Raw genomic sequence first — 20,266 nt, 5'->3', positions numbered from 1 at the left:
GCTTCCATGCTGGAGCCAAACGCAGCAGGGTCTTGCAAACCCTTACCCAGGTGGGCTCTCCTCTGGCACCTGAGTCGATCCATTGGCTGCTGCCAGAGTAAGGGCTGCGGGACTGAGTCACATCCTTAGTTAAGTTTAAAAAAAATCAAAGGCTCCAAGTAAGAGACTCCATTTAAGTCAAGACTAGAGGGGAAATCCTGGTTCCACTGAAGTTAAAGGGAGTTTTGCCACTGACTTCATGGGAACCAGGATTTCACCCTGGATGCCTTTCTTGAAGGCACAGTCTATTCAAGCACAAGCAGCTGGGCTGAATGCAGCTGTTGCCAGATGCTGTGGCTTATGCTATCCAGGAAGTTAGACTAGATGATCACAATGTTCCCCCTTAAAACCTATGACATCTGACCCTAACACCAAAGACCTCCAGTTCCTCCATTTACATCAGATCAGCCCCATTCGTTTCATGGCGTTTGCAGCAGTATAAGTGAAAGCAGAATCTGGCCTGTACTCTATTGCTGTTTACACAGAGGGGAAGAAATAGATGGATCTTGATCTCTCTCTGACTGTATCTATCTCTTTGTTTGAATTTGGGTTTTTGATCCCCAACCCCACCCTCCCTCGGAACGCCAAGAAGTTCCAGAGAGGATCATTGTTTCTAGCTGAAAGGTGACATTCCTGCCACTGCCAGGCTTCTGCACCACTCAGTGCCCACTTACGCCCTTGCTTAAAACAAGCTGTGCTCGCTCCCGCTTTCGCCCAGGTCCCAGTCATGCCGGCCAGCTTGAGTCACTAATGCCGCACAACATGACTACTGGCGGTTTGTGTGCAGATGGGGTTGAGTTAACAGGAACAGTGGCCGTGATAGGCACTGCAGCCCTTGCAACCATAGGAGCCCCCAAGGCAGCAGGGGATCCCCTGAAAGCCAGATCCGGCCCATGAGCTCCTTCCATTTGGCCCCCTGGGTGTCAGCTGCTCCATCCTGCTCCTCACTGGAGGCTCTTTTGAGGACAACCCCCTCCCCAACTCCAGCTCTGCCCTGCACTCCCAGTGGCAGCATTCCCATGCTTGCCCACCTCTGGGCACCTCCCCCACACTGGCTCACTTTGAAAAAGGCGTTAACTTTGCAGTGAAGACAAGCTCTTTGGGAGACCGTGCTGCTTCGCACAGGGATAATCCCACCTGCCCCAAATGAAGCAGCTAGGGAGCGCTCGCGGGCTTGGCCAGAGAGAAGCTGATCTGTGGGTCAGTTGCCTCCTCCGTGGCTTTTAGTGTTACCAGCACTTCAGCACTGTGTCCTCTCCATTTCGCTCTCCTCAAAATGTGGTTGCAATTCATCAGTACAAAGCAAGGGTGGAGGGAGGAGAAAAATTGGATGTTTGTGGTTTCCATCATTGGCTTTAAAAAACAACCCATTTTCCTGCTGACAGGATTTACATGGGTACTTAATCTGGAGCTACGCATAATCCCTAACGCACCACTTCCCATGGCCTGCCTGCTGGAATACTGACATTTACAGGACTGGAGTGGGCGATCCAGGACCCACAGAGGCTTGTGCCAGCCCAGTGCCTCTAGCTGAGAGAGACAGCTTGCTTGCTTTTTGTGAGCCTCCCCCAACCTTTAAGCATCCCTTGATTACTGTTTTCTTGAAATTAGCTCCTTAAAATTCTTACAGCCGAGCTCCCCGGCCTCCCAGCTGACACATCCATCTTGCGCGGCTGTTCTCCTCCTTCATAAGCATTCAAACAGAGCATGTGAAGTGCTTCACGTTTTGCTTGCTAATAAAGACCATGGAGGGATGTTAAACCAATAGAAACTATTCCACAAATAGGGGGGTTGGGTGGGGAGGAAGATACCTTTGCCCCTTTCTCAGCTTCACGAGCTCAACTCAGTCTGACTAGGGTTGTTCAGTCCAGTATCACAGGACGTACAGGACTCGGAGGTGGAAAGAGGAGGCAGTGTTTCCTAGTAGCTAAGCACCAGCTTTACAGGCAGAAGACCTGGGTTCTATGGCCAGCTCTGCCATGGACTCCGCTGCATGACCCAGAGTGAGTTGTGATGCTGTTGTGTGGGTCCATTTCCCTGTCTGTAAAATGGGCGCAGCACAGAAAAGACCAGTCAGGTCACATCTGGTTCATCCTCCTCGCCTGTTTCAGCATTAGCCTCTCCAGGAGCCTGCTAGTGCTTTGAGTCTGCTTTAAAATGTAGCAGTGCTCAGATTTGTCTTTAAACTCAAACCACTGGTGCACTGTAGAAATGATTGGGAAATGGTCTGCCAGTTTGTTTACCTTTTCCTGAGGACCCCAGGGTGAAATGTCTCCAAACAACTCCCTCCCTTATACCCTTGTCTCCTTCCTTCCGTTTTATTAATTAAAGATTTATTTAAAAAAATCTGTAGCTGCCTCTAACATCCGGAGGAATTGAGAGAAATGATTAATTCATCATTTTCCCTCAACCCCTGTCCTCCTTTTGTCTCTGAGCTGTTTCTTGGGGAATTCCTCTTTCTGGAAGTGCTGGGTTTTGTTGGCTGCTTTATTGTGTTGCGGCTCTAAAGAGTTTTATATTTACCCAATTAGCCAAAGGTGATTTGTTCAAACGGCACACCAAATAATCCATAAGCAGCCGGTGAGGTTTGTTTGTAGCAGGTTTTCTTTTAAAGTCAGTGATTTGCCAAAATCTGCTGCATGAGCATTTAGCAATTTTTTTTTGTCTGTGGCTGTTTAGAGGAGGAAAAGTTGACATTGATTGCACACTAAAACAGATGATGTATACAAATGCTCTGCATTCCTGTGCTGTGTTGCTCTCTGGGTTGACCCTGCATGCGATTTTCCTGCACATGATTAATGACTAAGTGGGCCAGATCCTCAACTGGGTAGATCAGCATAGCTCAGCTGGTGCATTTTTACACTGCTAGTGATGATGGATTTCATCAAAGCTGCTGATGCTACTAGCAGGGCAGACTGTAATAAGACCAGGATGGGCCAAGGATCAATAGTATTTTGATTTCCTAGATCTGCAGTCCTGTAGTTAGCACATTGCCTATTTTTTTAATCCTTTCAGCACCATGGCCAGCAGCCAGACTGGTTCTAAGCGTTGCACTGAGCTCTCTCTAAGGCATTAAGTCATGTCCATTGGATGCTGATAATTGCATTCAGGTCCCCAGTGTGACTGTGCAAATGTACTGCAGGCCTGAAAAATGGTGAAACAACTCCCCAAAGACATCTTCTCAATCCTGGAATGAAGGAGAGTAAGGAGCAACAAAACAAAACAGATGCTGCCTTGTTCTAACAAAGTTTCCCTTCCCCGTTTCCCCAGGGACCCGGTATTCTCATTATCCCTAAAGTGATGGCAGCAGTCACAGACATGAAGCGATTTAATGCATAGGCAGCCACTCATCTCATTTTACAGATGAGACAAATATGGGAAGAGCTGGCGGGGGCAGTTAGCAGAGAGGATGCAATATCACTGTACTTGACTGCTGAGGATTTAAGGCATATCCTTAGATGTCACCAAGGCAGATAGAGGGTGGTAATGAAAGAAACAACATGGTGGCCAATTTATTGTAAGCACAGAGTTGAAGGAGTAGCATACCTGCATCAAGGGGTGGGTGGGTGTGAGGGAATTAATTGCCTCTTCTCATCAGCCCAGTTGCACCATTGTAACTGTCTGTTGAATCCAGTCTCCTGCCCCACAAATGCTTAGCTAGAGCTAAACCTAGAGGGGGATGCTTGCACTGAGGAGCTGTTAAACTGATGGCCCTATGCAAGACAAAGATAATAAGGTAAAATTAGTTGCCATTTTTGTAACACGAGTGACCGCAGAATTCCATAGGAAGCACAACCAACTGGGGAAGTGCATTGGAACAGCTGATTAGTGACAAGGGGAATGCAGGGCTGTTCATGTCTTCTGGGTTGCTTGCTCATCATGAGATCTGTACACTGTGAACTGTATAGCAGTTATGGTTGTAATATCTTGACAACATCAAATATCCTTATTAGAGTGATCTAAGGGAACTTGTGAATGACCATGTAGTTACAAGGTGTTTGTAGAATAAATACCAATTAATGTTGTACCTATCTGTGCTCAGTAGATTATATTGGGTATCTCTGAGCCCCACACTATGTGAAGGAGTGTGGGGAAAAAGTAGTCCGAATAAAGTGCAACCGAGAATCGGCACTTCTGGGGTCTCTTCCCAGATTTGCCACTAACTTGCCCTATGACCTCAGGCATGTTTAGCCTCAGCTGCCCAGTGTGATGTGTTTCTTACCTGAATGTAGGCATCCTTCAGTCTCTTGAGACCATGGGTATGCACCCCTTAAGAGCGAATTGACTCCTTCGGTTTTATGGCAGCCGCGAACATGGCTGAAGAGACCCACTCAAGAGAGACAATCTCTGCTGCATCTGTCACATTTAAAGAGGATGTTTCGGCCCTTTTGGGCTCTGCCTTCTGCGAGCTCTTTTCTCCTCTACTAAGCTGGACAGCTTCCTCTTGGAACTCCGGAGACCTTTGTTAAACTCTTGTTTCCAAAGGCTGCGTCTTGAGTGTGATTCTCCCATTTGTCCACATCCACGTCCATTTCTTTGAGGTCTCACTTGCACATATCCCTGAAACGCAATTTTGAGTGTCCTCTGGGTCTTTTTCCAGATGCCAATTTGCTGTAGAGAATGTCCTTTTGGATGCACCCGTCATTCATTCGGCACACAGGCCCAGGCCAGTGGAGGCATCTCTGTTTGAGGAGTGTTTGCATGCTGGGTATGCTGGCCCGTTTGAGCACCTCAGTGTTGGTGACTCTGTCCCTCCAGGAGATTCCAAAGATTCAATAAAGGCAATGCATATGAAACGTTTCTTACCTAATGCTGAGAGAATGATTTAATGTTTGCAAAGTGCTTTGGGTTCCCAGGACAGATCCTAGGCTGGTGTAAAGCGGGCTAGGTCCATTGACGCTGCAGCTGGGGATCTGGCCCACAAATGGAAAGTGCAATAATATGAGTTGAACAGCCAAGGAGGGCACTGTTTTTTCATCTGGTACACCAGGCAATAGGACAACGCAAGCCTCCTATTCAGGAGAGCCCAAGTCAAAAGATTTATCTTTCAGCAAGATGTGTGTGAGACTCTCCAGTGTCTAGCTTACAGGCAGGCTGAAGGACCTTGGACCAGTACTACCTAGGGAAGTCTCGCTTTAGCTTAAGTGTCAGAGGACTGTGTTGTTGGAGCTACAAGACCAGTGTTCCAGGCCCTACTCCCACAATTCTATAGTAATTGTGTCTGTTTCAAGAGGACACTGGAAAGAGCTTCTATGCGAAGAGAGTTCAGGCCTCACTGAAGGGACTGAATTTCTGTCATGAGCTGCAGTGTTTTGAGTGCGCCTGAGAAAATGTACCGCACTGCTAGTCTCTGAAGGGTTTATATCTCTTTCTAATGCACTGGCCAGGGAGTCGTTCCTCTCCTGTGTCACACAGGAAAAGGGAGTGAGCTCCGAGTTGACCAGGGCTTGTTTCACAAATGGGATCTTGAGAGTGAGTTTGTATTTCATTGTGGGCAGAAATTGCTGATGCTGGTTTTCTTCTTCCGTTGGCGGCAAATGAGGCCTGGGAGGGAGACAGACAGCAAGGTAAAAGAACAGCCCACAGCCTGTCAGTGCTCTGATCAATACATCTTTTCCCATTAGGAGCTAAGGAGACAGGATGCGTCTCGTGGTGGAGTGGTTGGGGCCAGATTCTGACATCACTCTGGCATGGAGTCAATTGAATGATTCCAGATTTACACTGGTGTCACAGAGCACAACCTGGCCCGTTTTGTCTAATATGTTCTCTGTGACAAATGCCTAAAATAACGCTGCATTACGACCCAACGGTGAATGCTCTCCTCTTCCCCAGAGAAGAAAGCTGCCTTCCTTCTTGGGGTTATGTTCAGGCCTGGTTTGTGGGGTGCAACTCCACTGGCTCTGTTCGTCCACAACTGTTTCTAACCTAAAGGCTTTTGTCTCTTGCTCGGAATCCCCAGCTACTGCTGGGAGTGAAGCAATTGCTTTTCGTAAGGAGAACTTGGAAGGGGCAGAGAATGGTAGAGCCACGCTGGGATGGTGAGGGGGCGGCAAGGCGGGTGGTGAGCAGAAGGGGAGGAGGGAATTGAAGAGACAGGACCAGGTCATCAGCTGATGTAAATCGGCATTGATTTCAACGGCGCTAGGCCAATTTATTGTCCAATGAGGATGTGGCTTATTGTTACCTCCCCCTCCCCACTTTACTCTTACATTAAAAATTTGTCAGCCGAGCCCAGCCATCACACAGGTGAATACTGGCAGCACCAGGCATTGTCAGAGGTGACGTGGAAAGGCCTAGATGAGGAAGTGACTTGAATATCAAATGCAGATCACAGCTGGCGAGAGACTTTAGATGTGGTGGCTGGGACATGAGCACAAGAAGGGACATGGAGAGAACATCCCAGGAAATACTGTCTGCTGGAGAGGCAGCAGCTGTCAATGCAGATGATTGTATGATGGATTGTCACTGCGTTGACAGAGATGAATTGCTCTTACTATGGAGTGGGGAATTTATTTATTTTTTTGGTAATGACGCATTACTTTTTTCTGCTCTCCTGAGTCAGCCAGATGTTGGGCCAGATTCTGATCTCAGTTGGAGATCAAAATCTAGGATAAGGCCAAGTCATGGTATCATGGAAGTTTTGCTGTTCACATCAGTGGGACCCTGATTTGGCCCTAATGCCAGTGATGTCAGTGAAGTTGCTGTGGGTTTGCGACAGCGAAAGAGAAACAATGGCAAACTGTCCCCTTGATGATATCGGTGTAACCTCTGACATCAGTGGGCTTGTGTGCTTAGGGAACTTGTCAGAGCTGGGTTGGAGTCCTTGCTTCGTTATAAACTCCCTAGGTGACCGTGGGCACTTCACTTAGCTTTTCTGTGCCTCCATTCCCCATCTGTGAAACAGAGATAACAGCACGGCCCTGCCTCACCGCAGTGTTGTGAGGATAAATACACTAAAGACTGTGAGGCTCTCAGATGCTGTGGTTATGGGGGTGAGTGGGCGAATAGCTTAGCTTGATAGTATAACTGAGGGCAGAATTACGCAGTGTCAGAATTGCCCAGGGATTTTTCGGAGTCTGTGTATCTCTCCTCCTTCTCCTGCCTTGAGCCTGATCAAGGGTTGATTTCCAATTATAATCAGATTCATAAAGCATGCATATGTCACTGCTGCATCAAACCACTCCTATTCTGTGCCACTATTAAAAAATATCCCTGCAACCCTCTGGCATGAGAGAGTCCCTTCTCCCCCTATGCCAACTGCAGAGTCTTCATTCCATGTGTTCAGCTGCCTAGCCACTTCCTTCCCTGCGCATGTGGGTTCCATGTGGTGTTCGGCCATCAGGGAGTCTTTGGGAGTGGGTGGCTTTGCCAACGGATAGCAGCCAGCTTGGGGAGTGAGGGCACGTTTACACTGCAATAAAGCACACATGGCTGGGCTGTGTCAGCTGGCTGGGGCTCGGGCTGTGGGGCTGTTTAATTGCAGTGTCGCTATTTGGGCTTGGGCTGGAGCCTGGGCTCTGGGATCCTCCCACCTCACAGGGACGCAGAACCTGGGCGCCAGTGCCTCTCCAAACATCTGCCCTGCTGTTGTATAGCCTTTCAGCCTGAGCCCTGTGAGCCCTAGCCAGCGGACCAGTGTTTTACTGCAGTGCAGACATATCCTGCTGCGTCTGGAGCAGGCACCGGGGCACCAGCCTTTTGCTGCTGCTTCATTTGTCCCTGTCCCCATTGCCCCCTCTTGGAGCAGTGACGTTGAGGAAGGATGTTGTGGTGTTTTAGTCTGTGGGGAAAGAGGCCATGTATTGTGCCTGGACAGCGTGTACCGTTGTGCAGCCAGACTGGGGGAGAGATTCAGGAGCACGGTGAGGAGAAGCTGTCTGGCAACGAGACCCGTCAATCGGGAGAGTTTTCATGTCAGCTGGGAGAGTTGGAAACTTCAGAGACAGGGAAGTGCGGAGTGAGGGGAAAGGGAACTGTCGGAGGAGCCATGCAAAGGCAGAGAGGGACTGGCAGGGGAGAAAGCAAGAAAGAACTAGCATGAGAGTGAGAGAGAGAGACCGAAAGGCAAATGAAGGCCTGATCCTGCCTGCTGCTGGGCCCCTCCTGGGAGGGGCTAGGTGATCTCTGTGGAAGGTGTCTTGTATGTATGTATCAATCTCTCTCTTAGCCCTTTGCCATAGTTACAAATGGGATGGGAGCTGAGCATGTCAGTGCCTGGCAGGATCAAACCCAAAATGACAGAGAAAAGCAAAAGTCGGCTCAGGGAACAGGAAAGGGAGTTACTCTAGCATGTGGAGTAGAGAAAACTATCCCTTTTAAGTTGGTAAGGGATTTCCTGGGCCTGCTCCCAGGCTACGAGGCTCTGTAGGGAAGCCTGTGATCTGGGCCTCACAGCAGTCTGTCCAGAGAGCCAGCCTAGTGCACGGTGGGGTGAATTATGCCGCTCAGCTTCAGCAAGCAGCCTGCTTTGTGTCCCTCTGTTTTTGGGTCCTTGTATATGAGAATTTTGGCATCTAAAAACTATGTACATAGAGAGATATAAGTGTGTGTGTTATGTTGCAACCTTCCAGCAAGAGTATTTTACAGTTTTCATCCAACTTCTGTGTGCTGCGAATGTGACAGCTCCTGTCCTCCCAAGGTCTCTGAGCTCATTCCAAACACAACTGAAGTCCTACAGCACCCTTCTTGGGCAGGCAAGTAGTATTAACCCCATTTTACAGCAGAGGAAACTGAGGGTCAAGAGAGGAAGGCTCCGATTTCCAGAAATGAGCCCTGATTTTGGGAGTCTTCATTTCAACCTTAGCCACCTAGCTGGTTTGACCAAGGTTGCAGATTTTGTTAGCAGCAGAGTCAGGGATAGAACCCAGGAGTCTAGGCTGCTAGTCCCTTGCTTGGATCATTTCCTCCAGGAGCATGATACAAAGATCCAAGAAACAGTCAAAAGGAAGAGCCCTACAGCTACGTGAGGGAGGACTCGGTGATTGTGCAGCCAGTGGATAGTAACAGGGAAGAATATTCATCTACCCTTAATTATTTAGAACCAGAGTTAATTTTACAGTTCTGCTGGCAGATTTTCTCTTTGTTTTTGTAGTTAGAGAACTGGCTTTGACTCATTTCCAGCTCTCCAGCTATTGATCAAGTCTTGTGAAGGTTAATGTGTCACCGGAGCCAGCAATGTCTAAGGGCAGATCCTGAGCAAGGCAGAATTTATCTGCACGTTTACACTTCTCTCTCTTCCCCCGCACCCCCTTTCCTAAAGAGAGGATAAAATAAAGATACATAAACCCAGAAAGAAAGAAGAAAGGCTTTGCCCTGCTGAGGGTCTGTATTTTAGGGGTTTGGCTAGATTTCATTGTAAATGCTGCTGACTTGAATAAATTCTTTTGATCATCTAAATCCTGGCTGGATTAATTCACCAAATCTCTTTAAACACCCTGGGATATAAAATGAGAGATCACTCCATGGGCCCAGCCGGGCCAGCCAGACCTTTCCCCAGAGCCCCCTGTCCCCAAGGCTGTGAGACAACGTTGGAGGAATCCTCCTTAATCACTTGGCTATTGTTCAAAGGGCTGAGGGGCTGTCTGATCCCACCCCAGAGACATGGAATAGAAGGATGACAAGCCAGGGATGCCCCAGGCTCTCTCAGAGGGGGAGCTCTCTGTGTGTGTCAAATGAACCCCAGGAGCCGTTGCGTGCAGCAGTCACAAAGGGTGGTGGAACGCAGGGAAGGGAGGGCAGATGATGCTAAGGCAGCATTGTGTGATATTTATTAGTCCCAGCATTGCAGATCTGTCACTTTAACTAGTCACCCCCTTCCCCCCTTCTCCCCCCGGTTTTCAATCACCCCTATGTGTCTAGGACACTGGGAAGATCTTATGTTATTCATAACAGTAACTAGTTCCCAGGCTAACCAAGCCAGAGCAAAGCCAAAGCTCCATTTCATGCCCTGTTTCCATTTCCCCTGGCTTGACTCTTCTGCTCTATTTGTCTGAAATGAACAGAGATGAAGTGAAATGAATTATTCTCTCTCTCAGGACCTAGAGCAGTGGGGAGGGAGAGCTAAGTGCCAGCCGCAGCTGACTCACAGCCTGTGACTCCTGCACTGCCAGGTAGCTGCTTCCTAAGAAGTGTCTCCTCCTCTCCCATTTTAATCCTCTGATCTGCACCCACTCCCCTCCTTCTCCCTGCTTCCCCTCTCTCCTCTCCCCCCTAGTCCCTTCTCCCCTCCTAAGGATGGTGTTTTAAGTCACACAGGACTTGATCCTGCCAGGTGCTGAGCAGGTTCTAGGAGTTCCCGTTGAGGGCCTGATCCAGAGCTTGTTGAAGTCCAGGAAAAGAGGCCCATTGACATCGCTGGACTTTGGAGCAGGCCCTGAGGGTGCTCAGCACCTGGCATGGGTGAGCCCTAGGACTGTGTGATTCAGAGTCGTCAGACCTCTGCTGGATGCGAGTATTTGCTCTTAGTCCAGTGTCTGGCGCATGCTCATCCACCCTTAGTGTTTGGCTTGCGGGATGTGGCACTAGTCCCCTGAGCTGTCACAGCAGGCTCTTACTTTCTGCCCTTAGGTGGAGTGGGCTGTGGAGCGATGCCTCCATTTTAAGCCCAATTCAATAGACGGGCTAATCTATCCTGAGCCCTGGCTTCTAGCGAGGTCCCCTCCCTATCTCTCATCACAACTTTGGAACAACCAAAGGAAAGGTAACGCCCAAGAATCCTGCCCAGGTTTTACAGTGAGCCCAGTGGGGGCTGGGAGAGGAGATGTGTGTGTATGGGGGGGCAGTTAGGCCGTGCCTGCTGTGTAGACACCCAGGCAGTACAGACATGATCAGTAGAGCGGGTAGTTATGTCCCTCCATTGAATCCAAGGAGCAAACAGGAGTGACCCAGGGCACAACAGAATCTGCCCCCTCACCTCGCTGCCAATTCCTACAGAAGAGCCAACAGGCTGTGAGTATAGGAATTAGACTAGACTCATTCTTAAGCGTTTTCTTTGGGAATTAGGCACAAATAATGTTATGAGGGCAAGGTAGATAAACCACACCTAATATGACAATGCACGCTCAAAGGGACATTGATCGATATGACCCTACCCTGGGGTTGAGCGTTCCGCCTTGAGTCAAACTGCAGCTGGAGGGCCCCTGGGTTTTCTGAGCAACACACAAGTTCGCACCAGGAACACCCACCCTATTTCCCCCTGAGCTCTATTCTGGTTGAGATGTTCCTCCAGTCCCCTGTTCTATACAGATGTCTCCAAGAGTGTGGGTTTGTTCCTCCTGCTTCGCTAAATGAGTTTTCAAACACCAGCCTGAAACTTAGTGGATGGTAATTATGCTTTGTCATTAATATTTAAACCACAAACAGAGTTAACACTCTAATATCATCCCTGAAGGCTATCGCTCATTTAAGTTTGATCCTTATGAGACTTAATTATTGTCAGCGATGACTCCTAAAAGGCAAGAAAGATTAAGAATGAAGATGGAACCTTCCCTTGATCATTGGAGCCGTGGGGTAAGGGCAGAACATATGAGGAGCTCCTGGGTGGGTGGTTACCGTTCATGTTATCACTGACGCGTGTATGAAGCCCCATTTTTAGGGCATATTTAGAATACTTTGCTTAGCACTCTCCGTACAAGGGTCTCAATGTTCTTTACAGTCCTCAATTAATACAGCCTCACAAGAGCCCTGAGAAAAACTAAAATGGCATTGCTCCTATTTTACAGATGGGGAAACAGAGGCAGAAGGAATTTAAGTGTCTTACCCAAGCTTACCCAGTAAATCAGTAGGAGAGCTGGGAATAGACTCCAGGTCTCCTGGACCTCCCTCCTAACTATCCTTTAACCCATCCCTGCGGTACAGCCTCCTGGCAGGCTGTATATAAGAATTCAGCCCAAGATCATACATTTTATCAATCTGTACAACCACAGTTAAATTACAGGGACATCACAGAACCAGCATGTCATTTTACATGCTCTTTGGCATTCTGAACAACAGTGTTTTATTTGCAATTCAATGGTGTGTGCACGTGTATGTGTGTGTGTATAATAAACTGTCTGAATTATTGCTTTATTGTTTACAAATTGGCTTCTGCAAATGCCATATAAATTTACTTCTGATCTATTTTTGCTCCACACATCTCTATTAACGATATCATAGTCCCAATGACTGATCAATAGAAAAAATATGAAGTGGTGCATCTCAGCCATTCTGGATGATTTACCTCTTTTTTTTTTTTTAAAGTACCACTGTGTTCTACAATAATACCTGGTTCTTATGTAGCACGCTTCATCCTTAGATCTCCAGGCCGTCTACAAAGAAGGTCACTCTACAGATAGGGAAAGTGAGACACAGTTTGGGGGTGGTGGTGAAGTGTCTTGCCAAAGGTCACTTAGCAGACCAGCGGCAGAGACAGGAGGAAAACTCAGGTCTCCAGAGTTCCAGTCTAGCGCTGGATCTACTAGACCACACTGCATCCCAATAGTGCCAAACATGGCAACTTACCCCGGCGACACCGTAGCCTCTGGTGCTGCTACTGTGGGATGCTGCAGTAATTAACAGAGGACCCAATCTTCTGATCATTTTCTGGTGTTTAGAGTCACCAGTCCATGCCCACTGGGGTTTCACTTCACCATCAGGTGAAAATCCCAGGATCAGATCCTTTGGCCTAGTGAAGGTTTGATCAGCACAAGATGGGAGGAAGTGTGGGGCAAGATTGCTTTGTAGTTGCGACGGGGTGGGGTAGACCCCTGAGACTGGCACATGGGGGGAATCCTCAAAGGGCTGGTTAAGTTGGCTTTAGGACTGCTTTGCACAGATCAGGACTAAGGCTCTGGGCCCTAATGCTTGCTGATGGGGATTGTATTGACTCCTTGTCCTTCTCCAGATAGACATGCTGAGGGCATTCATGCAGGGCCAAAGGAATTGAGAGCCCAACCCTCCTTACTCTCATTTGTTGGGTGGGTTCTGGATTGGTGACTCTTAACGTCAGTACCTGGACTGCGAAAGTGAAATGTATCTTACTGAGAAATCCAACTGCTATTAAGACAGATCTCTATCTCCTTCTTCCCATGCAGCCTCTCTTCCCTTCAATAGCCAAACCAGAACCCAGAGCCTCAGCAGAAAACCCTGGGAATCCTGCAAAACTTGTGTTACTCTGCAGTTTGACCAAATCTGCAAACACCATCAATTGTACTGAGAATTAATGCCAAAAATTCTATCCTGCCCCCTTTAAACTGCTGAAATTTCATTAATAACCTCCTGGCCAAAATCCCGCTGAACTTGCCACATCCACTGCAAAAGTCAATGTGAATTTAAACTGCCCTTTGACTGGAAGAGTTTTATGGATAGTCTTTTGTGGGTGGAACTTCAATCCTTTTGAATCTGAATGGACAGCTTCCTATATAGTTCCAGTTTAGAGGATAGCTCCTCTGTGCAGAGGAACCAATATAAGGAGTTTACACCACCTAAGTCCTAAGGATAAGTAGCTTTGCCAACCCTCCAGGATTGTCCTGGAGCTCACGGTTTTCCTTGGGGTGAGAGCTGTGTGAGGGCAGATTAAGCAAATCGTTTCCATGGAGAGCACCTCCAGGTGAGGAGCTCAAAGTGATTAGCTGGCATTTCTGAAGCCTTGTGCGAGTGTGGTAGAAGCACGCTCACCCACCTGGCAGAGGGCTTTTTTTTAAAAATAGCACTAAGGGGCTTGGTTCTGTTATCCTTCACGTTGTGTGGCCACTTATACCAGTGACAAATGGGTGTAAAACATGACCACCTCAGAATGGTTAGTGGCTTACATCCCCGTGCGCTGGTGTAAATGCTTGGGCCTCATTCTTCATTGCCTTGCACCAAGAGTTTTAAGTTACTCACCCAAGGGAATCAGTGACAGAACCAGAAATAGAACCCAGGAGTCCAGTCCTTTCCCCCCGCCCCCACCACTTCAATCCCTGTACAATGCTCCCTTCTATCATGCCCTAGCACTGCATGAATTTTCTCCATATCCCACTATTCAAAATAGATTTGTCCTCCCTTTGAGTGTCTAATTAGTTCCTATTTAACATGCACTTGTGTTCTGTTTTCAACGAGAGAGCTTGATTTGTGGATTGAGGCTTGATCTGTATTTAAATTTATGGGCAAATAGCATGTGGGGAGAGACACAAAATGACAAAATTGGTGAGGTTCCCAGTGAGGTTGATGCCATGGGCTTGATTCACCAACATGTTTACTCCAGTAAATCAGTGGAATTACACGGGCATAAAACTGGAGCGACACAGAAGTGAATCGGACTCTGTGACTTTAACCCATGCTGGTTTGCTGGGGAAGAGGTGGGGGGCATGGTAGTATGTTACATGCAAATGCCCTAGCTTCGTTGCATTGGGTCTGTGCTGAGCTGAGCAGAGGCAGTGGATGTGTGTTTCTCTGGAATTTGAACAGCAACCCTCTCCATTGGCCAAGTAGCTCATATGGGGCTTAGTCACGTGACTCCCATTCAAACAATGGCAGCCACATGGCTAACCTCGCTTGTAACTGTCTGTCAGAGCGTCATGGGATGTGACTAGTGGGAGCCATTCTGCATTCGCCAAGCTTGTGTGGGCGGTTACTGTCCATGCTGCGTTTCCTGATGAAACACGGTGCGGCAGAAAGCTGCCGGGGACCATCTTCTTTGCAAGGGGAGAAAGGAAAGCTGCTGCTGCTGTCAACTTGGTTGAGCGGATGAGGGGAGGTGCAGCTAAGTGGGTTACCTGTAAAGTAGAGGCAAATCCAGAGAGGTGCTTGGTCTCTCAGGACTGGGGTTCTGCGCAGGCAGTTCCATGAAATTTTAAAAAATCCGAGGAACCGGTGGTGGGGTTTAGATGTAAACTCTCCCCTGTCATGCTGTGCAAAGGAAGCCATTTGCAGTGCACTGCAAGTTCTATTGTGAACGATATTGTCTCTTCTGGAGCGCCTTCTACGGGCACCTAATCTATCAATGGACTCTCTGCACATCCATCGGCATCTCTCTCATAGAGCACTCTTGTAACACCCGGGACTCCAACCCCAGGGCATTAGGCTAGTGCAGGAGAACTGGGGAGGGACATGGGCTATAAAATGGAAAGCATTGCTGAACAGGTTAGGGCCCGTTCCTGAGAGGGGTGCCCCACCTACCCTGAGATGCTGGGGAGGCTTTACCGCTCAGCTGAGGGGGCTTGGCGATTCAAAGGAAGTGTTGGGCATTTTGTAGGATTCAGCCCTTCGATGGCACGGTGATGGGTATCTTACAAATACCTACAGCAGATTAGATTATCTCAGTTGAGGGCCAGATTCTGAGGCACTTGCTTACCCACAGAGAAATCCCGCTAAAATGAACTGGATGTCTTGTGGAGTAAAACACTGCTCGCTATGAGTAAAGGGGATTAAATCTGGCCTTAAGCAAACTGAAAAGAATTAAAGTAAAAATGGTGAAAAATAAATTTAGATTAAAAAAATTTCTTCATTTCCAACAATCTGAGCTTTGTTTAGTAACATAGGAAAGAATAATTTTATGTGTGAGTAAAGTTACATAGATGAATTTGGCCTGTGGTTTTAATCTTTCCACTGTCTCTTTACATTTTAAATATATTGATCTCTTTACATTTATTTTTTTGGTTCAGTATTTCCAAACGGAGATTATTCCATGCTGTGGTGCAATCGCTCGGCAGATTGAAATCACTGGATATACAGGCCACGCTGCATCACTCAATGGAATACAGCGGAGAGCCACTTATCTTGTACACCAAGGTGTTCGTTTGTTTCTTTCTTTCTGAAAACTGGTAACATTGCACGTGAGCTGAGAGATTCTGGGCCAAGTTGTGGCATGGAATTAAAATTTCTGTGCCAGGCCATGAGAAAGAGAAGCTGGGGGAGAAAAGGGTGTTAAGATGGAAGTGTTGAGATGACCTTAACTGTAGTATCATGCACTGCAATGCTTTAATTTATTCAATCAATTTCAGGGCCCCTAGGCTGGGAGAGGATAATGCTGGGATATTAAATCTGTCCCTCTCACCAATCTGTCACTGCTGTGTCAGAACACATTGATTCTTCTAGTCCTGCCTTTATTAACTGTCTCCTCAGTGTGGCCTCTCAGTCTATCAGACTCTAACCTGCAGCCACTTGCGGTGGCTTGAAAAGCCACTCGATTCCCTGTTTACCCCACCCCTTTGCACAGTTGGCACAGAGAGGAGTGCCGTGCTGCTGAAGTGTTGACTGCACAGCCCCAGCGCCCCAGAGATTGTCACAAAAGAACAAGCCTGTGGTCCATCTTGTCCTCTGTTTGTGAACAGTGACCACTGATGGGCACAGCAGAAGAAGGTGTAATGCACCCCATTGTGCAGTTCTATCCCAAGGGGAGACATTTCTTCCTGACCTCAGCTGGTGAGCAGATTATGCCCTGAAGCATGGGAACTGATAGCCCTTGTAATCTGCTTGCAGCTTCTCCAGTTTAATTGCACATGCTATTCTTATTCCCATACTAAGGCTGGTACTTGCAGCCTATGAAAGGGTTGGGCCCTGGGCCTGGCTCTGCCATGCAAGGGGTCGCCTAGGGCAGCAAAGGGTTTAATAGTTGCTTGCTACGCAAATGACTTGGAGCTGAAAGGCAGACATTTTCCAGTTGGATTAAACCACCACAGCCCCTATAGCTGGCCTGACCAACTCCTACAAGGTCCCTTCACTGACAGTATTAGAGAAATCAGAGATCGGTAAGAAGAGCTAATGGGCCAAACTAATCCCTGGTGTAACCTGATTGGCTTAAATTCAGGTCAGTTTGGCCATTGTTGGAAGACAGGATACTGGGCGAGATGGACCATTGGTCTAACCCAGCATGGACGTTCTTGTGGTTCTTAAATGGCTTATTTGGCTAATTAAGTCGACCCGGGGCAGATTGTTTGGAAACACACCGGTTGGCTAAAAGATTTGGAATAGACTAGTGATGTTTATGGATGACAGTTAAAGTCCCAGTCCTGCAAACACTTATGCACAAGCTCAACTTTACTTAGGGTGACCAGACGTCCCGATTTTTAGGTCGGGACGCCATTTTGTCCCGATATTGCGGCTTTGGCCGCTCTGGTGGGGTTTTTTTTGTTTTTTTGCTTTGGCAACTTCTCCCATGTGTCCCGATATTTTCTCCATTTCATCTGGTCACCTTAACTTTACTACCATGAGTGCTACTCACGAGGGCCTAGCTCAGCGCAGAGCCCTAAAGTCACACCCTTTTAAAGCCAGAAGAGACCACTGTGATCATCTAATCTTACCTCCTGCATAACATAGGCCAGATAACCTCACCCTGTAAACCCTGAATCCAGCCCATGACTCCAATGTGGGCTAGGACATGTCTTTTAGGAAGACATCCAGTCTAGACTTAAAGACTGCAGGGGATGGAGAACCCACCATGCCCCTAGGTAGGTGCATCACTGTTTGCAGGATCAGGGTTGAAGACGCTTTGAAAAAGTGTGTTTGTTTTTTCAGAGGGTGACAATCTTTATCCCCAGCATTTGCTGAGAAAGGCCCCTTTAAGGTTTCTCAAGTAGGGCACCCCAAAAACAAAAGCATCCAGACACACTCCTGACTTTTGAAACCCTCAGCCTTTGTGCTGCAGGTTGTGGAATCAGGAAATGGCCAAAACACGAGGCCTCTGACTCCAGTGTTGTGAAGATTGCAGGTAGAACCTGCTAATGCTACATCGACGACCCTGGGGCTTAATACTTAAGGACTTGGGGACTAGCAGAGGAATCCTTTGAGTCCTATATTTTGGAAACTCTCTGTTTGGGACACCCCCCAGGGTACAACCTGGACTGTGGGACCGCTGCATCCCCTTTCACTCTCTGGATCAGGGTATCCTGTGCACCGCTCTGCTAGTGACAAGCAGCCCCTTCAGGGTTTGTTCTCACTCAGCCATTAGCAGGTGAGGCCCACCCAAAGTTAAATGCAGGCTTCCTCAGCCTCTCATGAACTATACACAGGGACACACCAGCAAATCCCCCCGACAGCCTAGCACCCCAGAAATGTACCATCTGACACCACTCCAGACCTTCTCACGAACAAGGCAAACTCATTAATTAGTTTGCCATTTCATCAAAGGAGAGTGGATGTTCACCAGCCTTTGTGATCTGAGCAGATTCCCCAAACACTTTAGACAAACTCACTGGTAAAGATAAAACATTAAAATAAGTTTAACAACTACAGAAAGAGATTTTAAATGATCATAAGTGTTATGCAAAGAGGTCAGAGTTGGTTGCATAAGAAATAAAAGGTAAAATAGCAGTCTAAATCCTAAACTTTATCAGACTAAGCAAGATTTGAATCAAGCAGTTTTTCTCACCCCATTAGGTGTTGTAAGCAGTTCAATTTTTAATACATAGGCTGAATTCCCAACTCAGCCTAGGACCAATATCCCCAATTCAAAGTCTTTTCTTCTAAATGCCTTCAAAGTAGGTGTGGGAGGAGAATGGGAGACTCATGATGCCCCTGTCCCTTATTTTATTCTCTCAGTTCACATACCTAGAAAAATACTGGCTCAAACATGGAGTCAAGCATCATATGTCCTGATACCTTGCTGAGTCATGGAGTTAGGCAGCCCTCACTGTGTAGAGCTAGTGAATCGTAAATCTCGTTTACAGCTCCCTTGCTGGTCAATGGCTGGTGACGGTCACTTACCACCCAGCTGAGTGTGGGTCACCCCCTTCGTTGCCAGAGGGGAGTTAGCTGTTGGCATCTCCCAGTCTCACCCTATTTCAATAACCATATAACAGTATCTCATAACTCCATATACAATGATGGCATATTTTGACAGAACAATGAGTTTCAGCAAATTATGACTTCATAGGACATTTTACAAGGCATTCTTGGTACAAAATATCATAGCCACATACAAGTGGGGGTTATAGGATGCTACTTTGAGGGACAATATGTCACAGTGTTGCAAGGTGATTTTCCCTGGGTCTAAATAATTGTGGCGTCTTGCTTTCATGATTTATTTGCCCATAAAATTCAAGGTATGTTTGGCTCCATCATCCATCCCCCACCCCGTAGCATAAGCGAATATTTATCAGCAAGTCCTGACCTTAATTTCATTAAAATATCTGTTTAAACTGAAAACCTCTGAGCTAATGCCCAATTTATGTCTATAAAAATCTCAGATTTTTTTTTAAAAAATGAAGTTCTCATGTTGCTTTCAAAGGGCATTTCCTGTCTTGGTCCTGAACCACCATTTTTCTTTTTCTTCTCCCCCACCCAAGGTCTTTCAAGATTTCCCCCTGTTTAAGGTTGAGAGCTATAGGTAATTGTGTTTCATCTCCATGCACGATGCAGCCTGATCTGGTGACAGGTTCCCAGCCGTGCGAATAAATAATGAAATAAATGCCTCGATTGAGCTGAAAGCGGGTTTCTTTTTCTTCTTTGTGTGCGTGCGTGCGTGCGCGCATAATTATTGACTGCTCGTCTCCAAAGATCACAGTATGACAGGGGAGGTATGAAAAGCCAAGATGCATTATCATGCAAATCCTGGAAGAATGTGTTTTCTGCATGGGGCTGGATTCTTCACTGGTGTAAATTTGGCCTAATCCCATTGGAGCCAATGATTCTCCCCAGCTGAGGTTCTGGCCATGGGCCTTTAGCAGGTGGGACCGAGGAAAGATTTGTTTCTAGGAAAACTCATGAGTGCCGCTTCTCAGGAAGGCGGATCGCCCTCCGGTGGCATTTGATCGACAGCCCTGATGTGCTTCCCGCTGGCCCCTTCCCCTGCTGCAGCTTTGGGACTAGGAGGAAATTAACAAAATAGAAGACTTCCTCCTTTGTTTAATTAAAAATTAAATATTAATGGTAATGGAGGATGGTGCTGGCTGCCCAAATCCCCCCTATCTTATTGAAGGGGGGCACCCATCGCAGTCCTCGTGCAGCACGAGAATGGGCTGCCTGAACAATACTGGAGTAGTCTATTAGGCTGAGGGCCAGCCGGTGCAGGCTAAATTGGCTGACACTGCCCTGAGGGAAACAATTTCCGACTCCAGCTTTCCGGTGGAAAACTTCCACTCATTTGAGACTCCTTATTCTGTAATTGGCAATTGAGAACTCTGGCTCGGTGAGGGGAACGTTTCCCCTTCCCTGCTCTGGGTGCGAGCTCGGTGCTCTGTGAGACTGACAAGACATGGATCCCAGAAGACGAGGTGGCTGCCTTGGTTGGGCTGGAGCCTGCAAACACTCGCTCCCCGTTACTGGATTTTTT

Source organism: Eretmochelys imbricata, chromosome 18 (assembly GCF_965152235.1).
Source record: "Eretmochelys imbricata isolate rEreImb1 chromosome 18, rEreImb1.hap1, whole genome shotgun sequence".
Classification (NCBI taxonomy): domain Eukaryota; kingdom Metazoa; phylum Chordata; order Testudines; family Cheloniidae; genus Eretmochelys; species Eretmochelys imbricata.
The sequence above is the reverse complement of the archived record's forward strand: the minus strand, read 5'-3'. Positions refer to the sequence as shown.